Genomic DNA, 14,066 nt, shown 5'->3' on the forward strand with positions numbered 1-14,066 from the left:
TGGAGTTGCTTAAAAAGGCTAAATCTAGAGTCTTGCCACAAAACCGCATGGAACTACTTCAAACAGCAACAGGGCCACCAACACACATCCCATCGTGTGGCCACAAGAATATTCTACTACCAGCCGGGACGTGATGAAAACGGCCAAACAACTCTGGCTCATAGTCTTTCAAGACAAATCCCTCTACAACTTTAAGGACTGTACCATCCAACCTTCATACAGATGAGGACGCAATATCAAAGTCACTGTAGTACACAATGATATTTCAACATGAAACAACCCAAGCCCATACACTTCCTTTCACGGAAGGCCGGCAATTACAAATGCCTTGGATGTAATACCTGTAGTAGTTTGGAAACTGGGGAATTCTTTAGTCACCCTAGATCAGGGAAGAAATACAGAATCAAATGCTTCCTCACCTGTACAAGTCGCTATGTGACTTATTACATCAATGCGGGCTCTATGTGGGCGAAACCACCCGCCAATTTAAGAAAAATAACAGCCCTACACTGTTCCAACATTCAGGCAGCTATAGAAGGTCGTGGATCAGACCAACCAGTAGCACGTAATTTTCGGGTACACCACCACAGTCTGGGATCTATTCGTTACATAATGATAGACTCTTTACCACCCAACATCAGAGGTGGGAATTGAGGACATGACATACTGCAACAAGAATCATGATGGATAAACACCCTGTAAATGGTTTAACCATTTGGGCTTAACGAAATGTTATCTTCTTGCTTTTTGTAAAAAAATTCTCCACAGATTATGGACTTTGTGGTGTCATTCCGACCCGTTTGCACGCAGTGGTTTATCGCTGCGGTGTGAACGGGTCAGAACTGCGCATGCGCAGCGGGCAGAATAAAGAAGAAATTGATCGCTAGCGTGATCGCAAGAAGATTGAGAGCGATCACCGTTTTCCTGGCGTGGAGATCCGAACGCAGACGTGTCCAGGCGTTTGGAGGGCGGATGTCTGACGTCAAATCCGGGACCTTCATCACTGGATCTATCGCACAGGGTAAGTAACTGCAGGGCTAGTCTACTTCTGCACAAAACTTTTCTAGCATAGCAGGGCTACACAAGCGATCGCAGCCCTGCAATGCTAAAATACACTCCCCCATAGGCGGCGTCTAGTTGATCGCACGAGCAGCAAAAAGTTGCTACGTGTGATCAACTCGGAATGACCCCTTTTCTTGTTTCTTATTCCTGTAGGAACTATTACTGTATATTTGCATATTCTATGCCCCTTGTGCTTTTCTCCCTCTAGGTAATTTATTCATACTGTTGAGCCTTACAGTGCACAGACACCGGAGGTGCATGCATTCAATCGCTGCCATCCTGGACAGTGCTGATACGATGTACTCTACCTAATGTATTTGTTTACATTCAGACATCTCGGCTCATATCTGCATGTTTTAGTTTGTTTACAGTGTATTGTCACTATGGTTATGGTTTACTCCCCCATCGCGCCCCCCTGGAGATGCAGGCCGCCGGCGTTGGCTGATGCCTATGACATCATCGGGCCACCCTGTGAGTGACAACGGGTCCCTGTCAGCACGAGGTTTTTGCACTTACTGTAAGTATTTATATGTGTGTATTGTCATGTACTAGCTTGTCTTGATAAAAGAGTCTCCACTCTGAAACGTTGATCAGATACTACAGCCGCCTGTGCTGATTTCTCTCTGCTATTCAGTCTAAGGGCCTAATACAGACCTGATCGCAGCAGCAAATGTGTTAGCTAATGGGCAAAACCATAGGCATGTGCAGAACATTTATTAGGGGGTGCATCGTTGGAGGGGTGTGTTTAGCACCACCTATTGGGTGTGTCTAGCACCGCCTATTGGCACTCAAAGCAATATAAATCACATACCATAAGGGGCGTGGCCACTACAAATGTGAGCGTGTCAACATGACACACCACCTGTTTCTCATCACTCTGGGAGCATTCCTTTCCATTCCATATGCACGTTACTTACAGTATATGGTGGTTTCTCACAACGGGGAACCTCTGAAGAAATGTCCTCCCTGGGCAGACCGCATCGTCTATCATTAATCATTATTCATGTAGGAAATTACATGTTCCAGAAGATGCTTTTTTGTGTAGGAATACAACCAAGATCATCATAATGTCACAGAGGTTCAACCAGACTCATGTCACCTCCTACCCCCTGTGTCTCTAAGCCACACCATCATCTCCTCTCTGAGTCTCTCAGCCACACCCTCATCTCCAAGCCACACCATTTCCTCCCCTCCCTGCGTTGTCTTTCACCCCACAATCATCCCCTCCCAGCATTGTCTCTCATCCACATTCATCTCCCGCCTGCGTCTCACTGTCACGTATCTCTTCCAATCCGCCACACTTTGTGTCTCTCAGTCTCCCCCCTTCACTCTGTGCCTCTCAGCCTCCCACTCTGCACTGCCTCTCAGCCTGCCCCCTGCACTCTGTGTCTATTAGCCTTCATTCTGTGTCTAGTGCCCCTTACACATATGCCCCCAGTAATGCCAGATACACATATGCCCCCAGTGTTGCCCCTTACTCAGTGCCCCCAGTGGTGCCATATACACATATGCCCCCAGTGGTGCCAGATAAACATATGCCCTCATAGTGCCAGATACACACATGCCCCCAGCAGTGCCAGATACCCATTATGCCCCCAGCAGTGCAAGATACATATATGCCCCCAGCGGTGCCAGATACATATATGCTCCCAGCGATGCCAGATACATATATGCTCCCAGCTATGCCAGATACATATATGCCCCCCCGGTGCCATATACATATATGCCCCCCGGTGCCATATACATATATGCCCCCATCAGTGCCAGATACACATATGCCCCCGGCAGTGCCAGATACACATATGCCCCCAGTGGTGCCAGATACACATATGCTCCCAGCAGTGCCAGATACATATATGCCCCCAGCAGTGCCAGATGCACAAATGCCCCCTGCGCTGCCAGATGCACAAATGCCCCCTGCAGCGCCAGACAAATGCCCCCAGTAGTGCCAGATACATAAATGCCCCCAGTGGTGCCAGATACATATGCCCCCAGTGCTGCCAGATACATATATGCCCCCCATGCTACCAGATACACAAATGCACCCAGGGGGGCTCACCCTCCTCTGCTGCCGCCAATTCCCATCTCTGACGCTGAGGGGAGGAGAGCGCAGCGTGCGTCTCTCCTGTGCCTCACCTCACTCACTGTGTCCCTGGCTGTCAGCTAATTAAAGCTCACGGGCCGGCAGCCAATCAAGAGCCGGTCCGTGAGCTCTACTTGGCTGACAGCCAAGAGACATTTTAAATAACTGCCAGAGACGGGGACACAGTGAGGGTCAGGAGAGACCTGCGCTGCGCTCTCCTCCCTTCAGCGTCAGAGACTGGAATTGGTGGAGGCGGCAGCAGAAGGCGGGGGTGCCGGACATTAGGGGGTGCCTGTGCGCACCAGGCACCCCCCGTGCGCCAGGGATGAGCTAAATGGCTCAGGAGGCACTGGCTAAACCTAGAGCCAGATTTACATGCAATATATGAGCCAAAGAGTACATCTGGGCATTATACACAGGTGCGCATTATAAACTCCTGGAAATCTGGTGAGTTTTGATTAGGGATGTGTGGAAAGGATACACAGGTGAGGCACTGCCTCACCTGCCATAGACTTTTTCCTCCAGAGTTTGGGCTATAAAAATTATTAGAATAATGCAAAGAAGATATTTCAAACAAATGATCAGTATTTCTCTATCGTCCTAGTGGATGCTGGGGTTCCTGAAAGGACCATGGGGAATAGCGGCTCCGCAGGAGACAGGGCACAAAAAGTAAAGCTTTAGGATCAGGTGGTGTGCACTGGCTCCTCCCCCTATGACCCTCCTCCAAGCCTCAGTTAGATTTTTGTGCCCGGCCGAGAAGGGTGCAATCTAGGTGGCTCTCCTAAAGAGCTGCTTAGAAAAGTTTAGCTTAGGTTTTTTATTTTACAGTGAGTCCTGCTGGCAACAGGATCACTGCAACGAGGGACTTAGGGGAGAAGAAGTGAACTCACCTGCGTGCAGGATGGATTGGCTTCTTTGGCTACTGGACATTAGCTCCAGAGGGACGATCACAGGTACAGCCTGGATGGTCACCGGAGCCTCGCCGCCGGCCCCCTTGCAGATGCTGAAACAAGAAGAAGGTCCAGAATCGGCGGCATGAAGACTCCTCAGTCTTCTTAAGGTAGCGCACAGCACTGCAGCTGTGCGCCATTTCCTCTCAGCACACTTCACACGGCAGTCACTGAGGGTGCAGGGCGCTGGAAGGGGGGCGCCCTGGGAGGCAATGAAAACCTATTTTTGGCTAAAAATACCTCACATATAGCCTCCGGGGGCTATATGGAGATATTTAACCCCTGCCAGAATCCGTTAAGAGCGGGAGACGAGGCCGCCGAAAAAGGGGCGGGGCCTATCTCCTCAGCACACAGCGCCATTTTCCCTCACAGAAAGGCTGGAGGGAAGGCTCCCAGGCTCTCCCCTGCACTGCACTACAGAAACAGGGTTAAAACAGAGAGGGGGGGCACTAATTTGGCGTTAGAAATATATAAAAAAGATGCTATAAGGGAAAACACTTATATAAGGTTGTCCCTATATAATTATAGCGTTTTTGGTGTGTGCTGGCAAACTCTCCCTCTGTCTCTCCAAAGGGCTAGTAGGTCCTGTCCTCTATCAGAGCATTCCCTGTGTGTGTGCTGTGTGTCGGTACGTGTGTGTCGACATGTATGAGGACGATGTTGGTGAGGAGGCGGAGCAATTGCCTGTAATGGTGATGTCACTCTCTAGGGAGTCGACACCGGAATGGATGGCTTACTTAGGGAATTACGTGATAATGTCAACACGCGGCAAGGTCGGTTGACGACATGAGACGGCCGACAAACAATTAGTACCGGTCCAGACGTCTCAAAAACACCGTCAGGGGTTTTAAAACGCCCGTTTACTTTAGTCGGTCGACACAGACACAGACAGGGACACTGAATCCAGTGTCGACGGTGAATAAACAAACGTATTCCTTATTAGGGCCACACGTTAAGGGCAATGAAGGAGGTGTTACATATTTCTGATACTACAAGTACCACAAAAGAGGGTATTATGTGGGATGTGGAAAAACTACCGTAGTTTTTCCTGAATCAGATAAATTAAATGAAGTGTGTGATGATGCGTGGGTTCCCCCCGATAGAAAATATGGGCGGTATACCCTTTCCCGCCAGAAGTTAGGGCGCGTTGGGAAACACCCCTTAGGGTGGATAAGGCGCTCACACGCTTATCAGAACAAGTGGCGGTACCGTCTATAGATAGGGCCGTCCTCAAGGAGCCAGCTGACAGGAGGCTGGAAAATATCATAAAAAGTATATACACACATACTGGTGTTATACTGCGACCAGCGATCGCCTCAGCCTGGATGTGCAGAGCTGGGGTGGCTTGGTCGGATTCCCTGACTAAAAATATTGATACCCTTGACAGGGACAGTATTTTATTGACTATAGAGCATTTAAAGGATGCATTTCTATATATGCGAGATGCACAGAGGGATATTTGCACTCTGGCATCAAGAGTAAGTGCGATGTCCATATCTGCCAGAAGATGTTTATGGACACGACAGTGGTCAGGTGATGCAGATTCCAAACGGCACAAAGGTGTATTGCCGTATAAAGGAAGAGGAGTTATTTGGGGTCGGTCCATCGGACCTGGTGGCCACGGCAACTGCTGGAAAATCCACCGTTTTTTACCCTAAGTCACATCTCTGCAGAAAAAGACACCGTCTTTTCAGCTTCAGTCCTTTCGTCCCTATAAGAGTCATATCTGCCCAGGGATAGAGGAAAGGGAAGAAGACTGCAGCAGGCAGCCCATTCCCAGGAACAGAAGCGTTCCACCGCTTCTGACAAGCTCTCAGCATGACGCTGAGACCGTACAGGACCCCTGGATCCTACAAGTAGTATCCCAGGGGTACAGATTGGAATGTCGAGACGTTTCCCCTGCGCAGGCTCCTGAAGTCTGCTTTACCAAGGTCTCCCTCCGACAAGGAGGCAGTATGGGAAACAATTCACGAGCTGTATTCCCAGCAGGTGATAATTAAATTACCCCTCCTACAACAAGAAAAGGGGTATTATTCCACACTATATTGTGGTACTGAAGCCAGAAGGCTAGGTGAGACCTATTCTAAATCTAAAAAAATTTGAACACTTACAAAGGTTCAAATCAAGATGGAGTCACTCAGAGCAGTGATAACGAACCGGGAAGAAGGGGACTATATGGTGTCCCGAGACATCAGGGATGCTTACCTCCATGTCCCAAATTTGCCCTTATCACTAAGGGTACCTCAGGTTCGTGGTACAGAACTGTCACTATCAGTTTCAGACGCTGCCGTTTGGATTGTCCACGGCACCCCGGGTCTTTACCAAGGTAATGGCCGAAATGATGGTTCTTCTTCGAAGAAAAGGCGTCTTAATTATCCCTTACTTGGACGATCTCCTGATAAGGGCAAAGTCCAGGGAACAGTTGGAGGTCGGAGTAGCATGATCCCGACAACAAGTCTCCTGTGCTTAGGGATGATTCTGGACACAGTCCAGAAAAAGGTGTTTCTCCCGGAAGAGAAAGCCAGGGAGTTATCCGAGCTAGTCAGGAACCTCCTAAAATCAGTGCATCATTGCACAAGGGCCATGGTAAAAAAATGGTGACTTCCTTCGAAGCAATTCCAGTCGGCAGATTTCATGCAAGAACTTTTCAGTGGGATCTGCTGGACAAATGGTCCGGATCGCATCTTCAGATGCATCAGCGGATAACCCTATATCCAAGGACAAGGGTGTCTCTCCTGTGGTGGTTACAGAGTGCTCATCTTCTAGAGGGCCGCAGATTCGGCATTCAGTTTTGGATGTTGGTGACCACGGAGGCCAGCCCGAGAGGCTGGGGAGCAGTCACACAAGGAAAAAATTTCCAGGGAGTGTGATCAAGTCTGGAGACTTTTCTCCACATAAATATAGCTAAGGGTAAATTTATAATGCTCTAAGCTTAGCAAGACCTCTGCTTCAAGGTCAGCCGGTATTGATCCAGTGGGATAAAACATCACGGCAGTCGCCCACGTAAATAGACAGGGCGGCACAAGAAGCAGGAGGGCAGTGGCAAAAACTGCAAGGACTTTTCGCTGGGCGGAAAATCATGTGATAGCACTGTCAGCAGTGTTTCATTCCGGGAATGGAAACTGGGAAGCAGACTTCCTCAGTAGGCACGACCTCCACCCGGCAGAGTGGGAACTTCATGAGGAAGTTTTCCACATGATTGTAAACCGTTGGGAATTACCAAAGGTGGACATGATGGCGTCCCGTCTGAACAAAAAACGGGACAGGTATTGCGCCAGGTCAAGAGACCCTCAGGCAATAGCTGTGGACGTTCTGGTAACACCGTGGGTGTACCAGTCGGTGTATGTGTTCCATCCTCTGCTTTTCATACCTAAGGTACTGAGAATTATAAGACGTAGAGGAGTAAGAACTATACTCATGGCTCCGGATTGGCCAAGAAGGACTTGGTACCCGGAACTTCAAGAGATGCTCACAGAGGACTTATGGCCTCTGCCGCTAAGAAGGGACTTGTTTCAGCAAGTACCATGTCTGTTCCAAGACTTACCGCAGCTGCGTTTGACGGCATGGCGGTGGAACGCCGGATCCTAAGGGAAAAGGCATTCAGGAAGAGGTCATTCCTACCCTGGTCAAAGCCAGAAAGGAGGTGACCGCACAACATTATCACCACATGTGGCGAAAATATGTTGCGTGGTGTGAGGCCAGGAAGGCCCCACGAAGAAATTTCAACTCGGTCGATTCCTGCATTTCCTGCAAACAGGAGTGTCTATGGGCCTCAAATTGGGGTCCATTAAGGTTCAAATTTCGGCCCTGTCGATTTTTCTTACAGAAAGAATTGGCTTCAGTTCCTGAAGTCCAGAAGTTTGTCAAGGGAGTATTGCATATACAACCCCCTTTTGTGCCTCCAGTGGCACTGTGGGATCTCAACGTAGTTCTGGGATTCCTCAAAACACATTGGTTTAAAACCAGTCAAATCTGTGGATTTGAAGCATCTCACATGAAAAGTGAACATGCTCTTGGACCTGGCCTGGACCAGGCAAGTGTCAAATTGGTGGTTTTTTTCTCAAAAAAGCCCATATCTGTTTGTCCATTCGGACAGGGCAGAGCTGCGGACTCGTCCCCAGTTCTCTCCCTAAGGTGGTGTCAGTGTTTCACCTGAACCAGCTTATTGTGGTGTCTTGCGCCTACTAGGGACTTGGAGGACTCCAAGTTGCTAGATGTGGTCAGGGCCCTGAAAATATAGGTTCCAGGACGGCTGGAGTCAGGAAAACTGACTTGCTGTTATCCTGTATGCACCCAACAAACTGGGTGCTCTTGCTTCTAAGCAGACTTTTGCTAGTTGGATGTGTAATACAATTCAGCTTGCACATTCTGTGGCAGGCCTGCCACAGCCAAATTATGTAAATGCCCATTCCACAAGGAAGGTGGGCTCATCTTGGGCGGCTGCCCGAGGGGTCTCGGCTTTACAACTTTGCCGAGCGGCTATTTAGTCAGGGGCAAACACGTTTGTAAAATCCTACAAATTTGATAACCTGGCTAAGGAGGACCTGGAGTTCTCTCATTCGGTGCTGCAGAGTCATCCGCACTCTCCCGCCCGTTTGGGAGCTTTGGTATAATCCCCATGGTCCTTTCAGGAACCCCAGCATCCACTAGGACGATAGAGAAAATAAGAATTTACTTACCGATAATTCTATTTCTCGGAGTCCGTAGTGGATGCTGGGCGCCCATCCCAAGTGCGGATTATCTGCAATACTTGTACATAGTTACAAAAATCGGGTTATTATTGTTGTGAGCCATCTTTCAGAGGCTCCGCTGTTATCATACTGTTAACTGGGTTCAGATCACAGGTTGTACAGTGTGATTGGTGTGGCTGGTATGAGTCTTACCCGGGATTCATAAATCCTTCCTTATTGTGTACGCTCGTCCGGGCACAGTATCCTAACTGAGGCTTGGAGGAGGGTCATAGGGGGAGGAGCCAGTGCACACCACCTGATCCTAAAGCTTTACTTTTTGTGCCCTGTCTCCTGCGGAGCCGCTATTCCCCATGGTCCTTTCAGGAACCCCAGCATCCACTACGGACTCCGAGAAATAGAATTATCGGTAAGTAAATTCTTATTTTTTCATATGTATTATTCAGTCAAAACTCTGGTTTAAACGTAAGTATGACAGGAAAGGCTCTGCCTCACCCCACCGCACGTCACTGCCGTGCGCACACCTATGGTCAAAACCATGTGCACTGCAGGTGGGGCAGATATAACATTTGCAGAGAGAGTTAGATTTGGGTGGGTTATATTGTTTCTGTGCAGGGTAAATACTGGCTGCTTTATCTTTGCACTGTAATTTAGATTTCAGTTTGAACACACCCCACCCAAATCTAACTCTCTCTGCACATGTTACATCTGCCCCACCTGCAGTGCACATGAGACGTCATTCAGACCCGATCGCACGCTGCATTTTTCGCAGCCGTGCGATCGGGTCTGAACAGCGCATGTGTGTGGGCAGCGACCGACTGTACGAAGAAAGCGTTCGCACCGGCGAACGCAAGGAGATTGACAGGTGGAGGCCGTCCAGGGGTGTCAACTCACCGTTTTCAGGGAGTGTCCAGGAAAACGCAGGTGTGCCCGGCCATTTCCAGGGAGGGTTCCTGACGTCAGCAACATCCCAGATCATCGCAGTGGCTGAGTAAGTCCTGAACTGTGCAGAGACTGCACAAACTTTTGTTTGTGCAGCTCTCGGCCAGGGCCGGTTCAAGGGCGCTCTGCGCCCCGGGCAGGAAATGGGGCGTGGCCTAATACAGGGGGCGTGGTCAATTACGCCCCCTGTACATTAAAAGCGCCGCTTGAATGCTGAGCGGTGCGCGATGACGTCATCACGCACCGCACAGCAAAAGGTCCTCTCCACAAAGGGAAACTAGACGCTATGAGTCTAGTTCCCTTCGTAGAGAGGACCTTTGCTGTGCGGTGCGCGATGACGTCATCGCGCACCGCTCAGCAAAGTTACTCTCCAGGAAGGGAAACTAGATGCATAGCGTCTAGTTCCCTTCAGGAGGCGGACGGGGATCGGGACGGCAGCGGAGGCGGACAGGGACACAGCGGGCAGCAGTGGCAGATCTTGCCACGGTGCGGCGCCCTCCGGATGGCGCCAGCGCCCTCCGGAAGGCGGCGCCCCGGGCAAAAGTCCTGCTTGCCCGTGGCAAGATCCGCCACTGCTCTCGGCACAGCCGTTCGCACCCCTGCACAGCGATTGCCCCCTCCCCTGTAGACGGCGATTACCTGGTCGTAGCAGTGCAAAAAAACAGCCTGCGTGCGACCAGGTCTGAATTACCCCCATGGTTTTACCCATTAGCTAACAAGTTTGCTGCTGCGATCATGTCTGAATTAGGCCCTAAGTGCCACCCTGTTCCTCTGTATGATATATATATATATATATATATATATATATATATATATCATACTTACCGATATTCTGGCTGCTCTCTGCGGGAGAGAGCAGCCAGGTCGGCTCAGCGGGCGGGCAGGGGAGGCTGTGCTGTAAAGGAGGGGGTGGCCGGAGGCGGAACAGGGGCGGAGCAAGGGCGGGATGGGGGCGGAGCAAGGACGGGGTCAGTGACACCTCCTTTAAGCCACGCCCCCACTCTGTAATGCCGCGATCACCGGCATTACACTGCAGGGGGCGTGGCTATGATGACGCGATTCAGCAAGAATCGCGTCATCGACTGCCCGGACCGCCCACTTTACACACTAAAAAGTGGGCGGACGGGTAGGGGGGACCCCGCAAATCGGGAGACTTGCCTGCTCTTCCGGGGGGCCGGGAGGGTCACCCGATTTTCGGGAGCCTCCCGGCCATTCCGGGAGAGTAGGCAAGTATGATATATATGTGTGTATGACTATGTATATACCCCCAGTACATATTATGTACAATATATATCTACTTGCTGCACTATGACACTTTATGGATAAATACATATTTTCTGAAGTATTTCAAGACTGGTGAGTGCCCTTCCGTGTTTGTGTGTGTTTATATATAATACAACACACTTGAAAAAGGACCTAATAGTTTCAAAATGTTGCTTGCAAGTGGCTAATAATCCCACAGTTTATGCAACGAATCGGTACATGTACATATAGCAATAGGCCTACTGTAGTGTATTATTGTTTCATTGTTTTGCAACAGTGTATAATAAACTAGAATCATTTTCCCTCAATAGCCTTCTTCTTTGTCTGTTTAAAGTGTTGTGACATATCAGTCCCAAACTGAGCATGTAGTATTCACATTATTATACACCGTACATAATCTGTACATTTATGCTTAGATCAGTGTACAACATAAAAAGTCAGGTAAAAATAGTATATGCACATTGCACAGGCAGGACCTTCATGTACTCTAGTTTTCTGTGCATATACCTGTATATTTCTGTGTTAGCCTGTGCCTAACACAAGTACAGTAGTCTCTGAAAATGTGCAGCATTTAAGAGACTATATATTTCCCAGATGGAAATGTTATCTGGAAGAATTTCCAGGAAGCGCATCATTTGCCTGCCCCCTCTGATTGAAACAAGCAGGACGGGGTTAGAAAGTGGAGAGGGGGAGGTGAACCAGACAGGAAACTTGCCTAGCAGTCAAACTGCTCATCCCGACTGCACTGTGCTCTTTTTTTGCTTTTCCTTAGGCAGCCGGGAAATTAGTTACGTGTGATGTTGCAAAATTTCCTCTTGTTGTGCCTCCCTATCCATCTCTGCGCAGAATCACTGGTCACACAAGAATAAAAGAGCTGCCATTCAGACAGAAATGACCTGGGTTTCTTAATTCCTTTTTAACCAGAACCAACTAATACCCCTTTTAGACCGCCAGCATTGACCATGGGGTTATTAGCACATGAGCGCGCAAAACCCGTGTTCATGTGCGGTCTGAAAGGTGCCAGGGGATTTTAACCCTGGTAGCGAGCAGGGTTGACTCATGTTCAACCCGGCTCGCTGTGCGGTGTGAACGGGAGCTGGGTCGATGCAACCCGTTTCCCGTTCACATTGTGTTGACGGGCGGCGCTTGGAGATCATGTGTTCTCCCTGCGCTGCCCCCGCCGCATCACCACTGACGTCACCAACCCGATGCCTGAGGCGGGTGGCACCCTGGGAGCTCACGTGTCAAGCTCCCGTATGCGACCCGCCTCAGGCGGTCTGAAAGTGATATAACAGATTATCTGCAAAACTGTATGTAAGTCAGGGGCCAATAACTATTTTGTCTTTCAGAAAGCAATTTCTGCAGGTAGTGCAACACACTGAAGTTTGCAGGTTCTAAAAAGTCTATTTAATTACATTTTGTGAATATTAGAACAGTGGAGAATCAAGAGAGTAGAAGGCCCGTGTGCAGAATCCCCCCATCTCTCGTTGGCTTTTTCTGCAGTAGCCTCCAGGCAAATGCCTGGAGTCTAATCACTGGCACAAATGGCATTTTCCCAGTGATTTCTAAAGTGCGCAGATCTCCAGAAAAATGGCGCCTGTCATGTTTTAGGTAATATCTGTGCTGCAGATCTCTGGAAACATGCTGCTTGCGCTATGTTCCCGGTGATACCTGCCACGCCAACAGAGAGATAAGTATTTTGAATGGGTGCAGAGTGTGCAATGTGGTCCCCCTTAAACCAGGGGCGTGCAATGAGGTAAATGGCTGAGGAGGCACTGGCTAGTACCAGAGCCAGATTTACACACAATGGGGTTAATTCTGAGTTGATCGCAGCAGGAATTTTTTTAGCAGTTGGGCAAAACCATGTGCACTGCAGGGGGGGCAGATATAACATGTGCAGAGAGAGTTAGATTTGGGTGTGGTGAGTTCAATCTGCAATCTAAATTGCAGTGTAAAAATAAAGCAGCCAGTATTTACCCTGCACAGAAACAAAATAACCCACCCAAATCTAACTCTCTCTGCACATGTTATAGCTGCCCCACCTGCAGTGCACATGGTTTTGCCCAACTGCTAAAAAATGTCCTGCTGCGATCAACTTGGAATTATCCCCATTATGTGAGCCCAAAGGTTCATGTGGGCATTATAAACAGGTACAGTAGTATATACTGCTGGAAATTTGATGAGTTTTGATCAGGAATGTGCGTAAATGGTAGGCAGGGGAGGCATCGCCTCACCTGTCATAAACTTTTTGCTCTAGAATTTTAACTATAAAATGATTATAATAATAAAAAGCAGCTATGTATAACATATTCCTTGTATTTGTCATATAGTTTATAAAATGAAAACTCTGGCGTATACTAAAGTATGACAGGAAAGGCTCTGTCTCAGCTCACCGCACACCACTGCTTTAGACCCAGTGGCCCATGTACATCGCACACCCTGTACCCATTATAGATACACCCATGTATTAGAAATATGTGGCAACCATAAATGTGTTTAACTGGATAGTTAGGTGTAGATACATGTAGTGGATTAGAATGGCAACAAGCACCAGAACATTTTTGATTGGCTGTTTATGAATGCTCCTCTGACAATAATTGGAGGGAATTGTTCCTGCTCTAATACACAGATTTTGTAGCTTAATTGATGCGTAATAGTATATAATAAATGGGAACAAGAGGGATTAAGTGGCTGTGAGGTCTACCTGCCATAAACCAGACGCATATACTTCCATTACTGATCTGAACGCATCTTGAACTCTGCATATGGGTGAAAAATGGTAATTTGCAAATTTTTTATGTGCATCCGTTTTGTTTTTTTCTTGTCTGAGACCATTTTGTGTCCAAATTACATATAAACATACGCTGAGGCACAGGGATGATAGATGAGTATTACTTCTGCATCATGTTAGAGATCAGCATTTTCCCACCGTTCACATTCTGCATAGGATCTACCGCAATGGAACTTAGCTCTCTTTGGGGAGATGTATCAATCCTTCTAAAGAGAAAAAGTGGAGACGCCGCCCAATGTATATAGCACCTCTTTATAAAATGACATTTAGAAATTGACTTGTTGCTA

General features: G+C 48.5%; 1 protein-coding gene across 1 annotated transcript in view; it reads right to left on the reverse strand.

Annotated features, from left to right (window-relative positions):
- The window catches only part of RAB31 (RAB31, member RAS oncogene family), a 123,361-nt gene that overhangs the window by 108,025 nt on the left and 1,270 nt on the right, over window positions 1-14,066 (reverse strand). The gene's annotated exons all lie outside the window — the stretch shown is intronic.

The sequence above is a fragment of the Pseudophryne corroboree genome, chromosome 5 (assembly GCF_028390025.1).
Source record: "Pseudophryne corroboree isolate aPseCor3 chromosome 5, aPseCor3.hap2, whole genome shotgun sequence".
Classification (NCBI taxonomy): Eukaryota; Metazoa; Chordata; class Amphibia; order Anura; family Myobatrachidae; genus Pseudophryne; species Pseudophryne corroboree.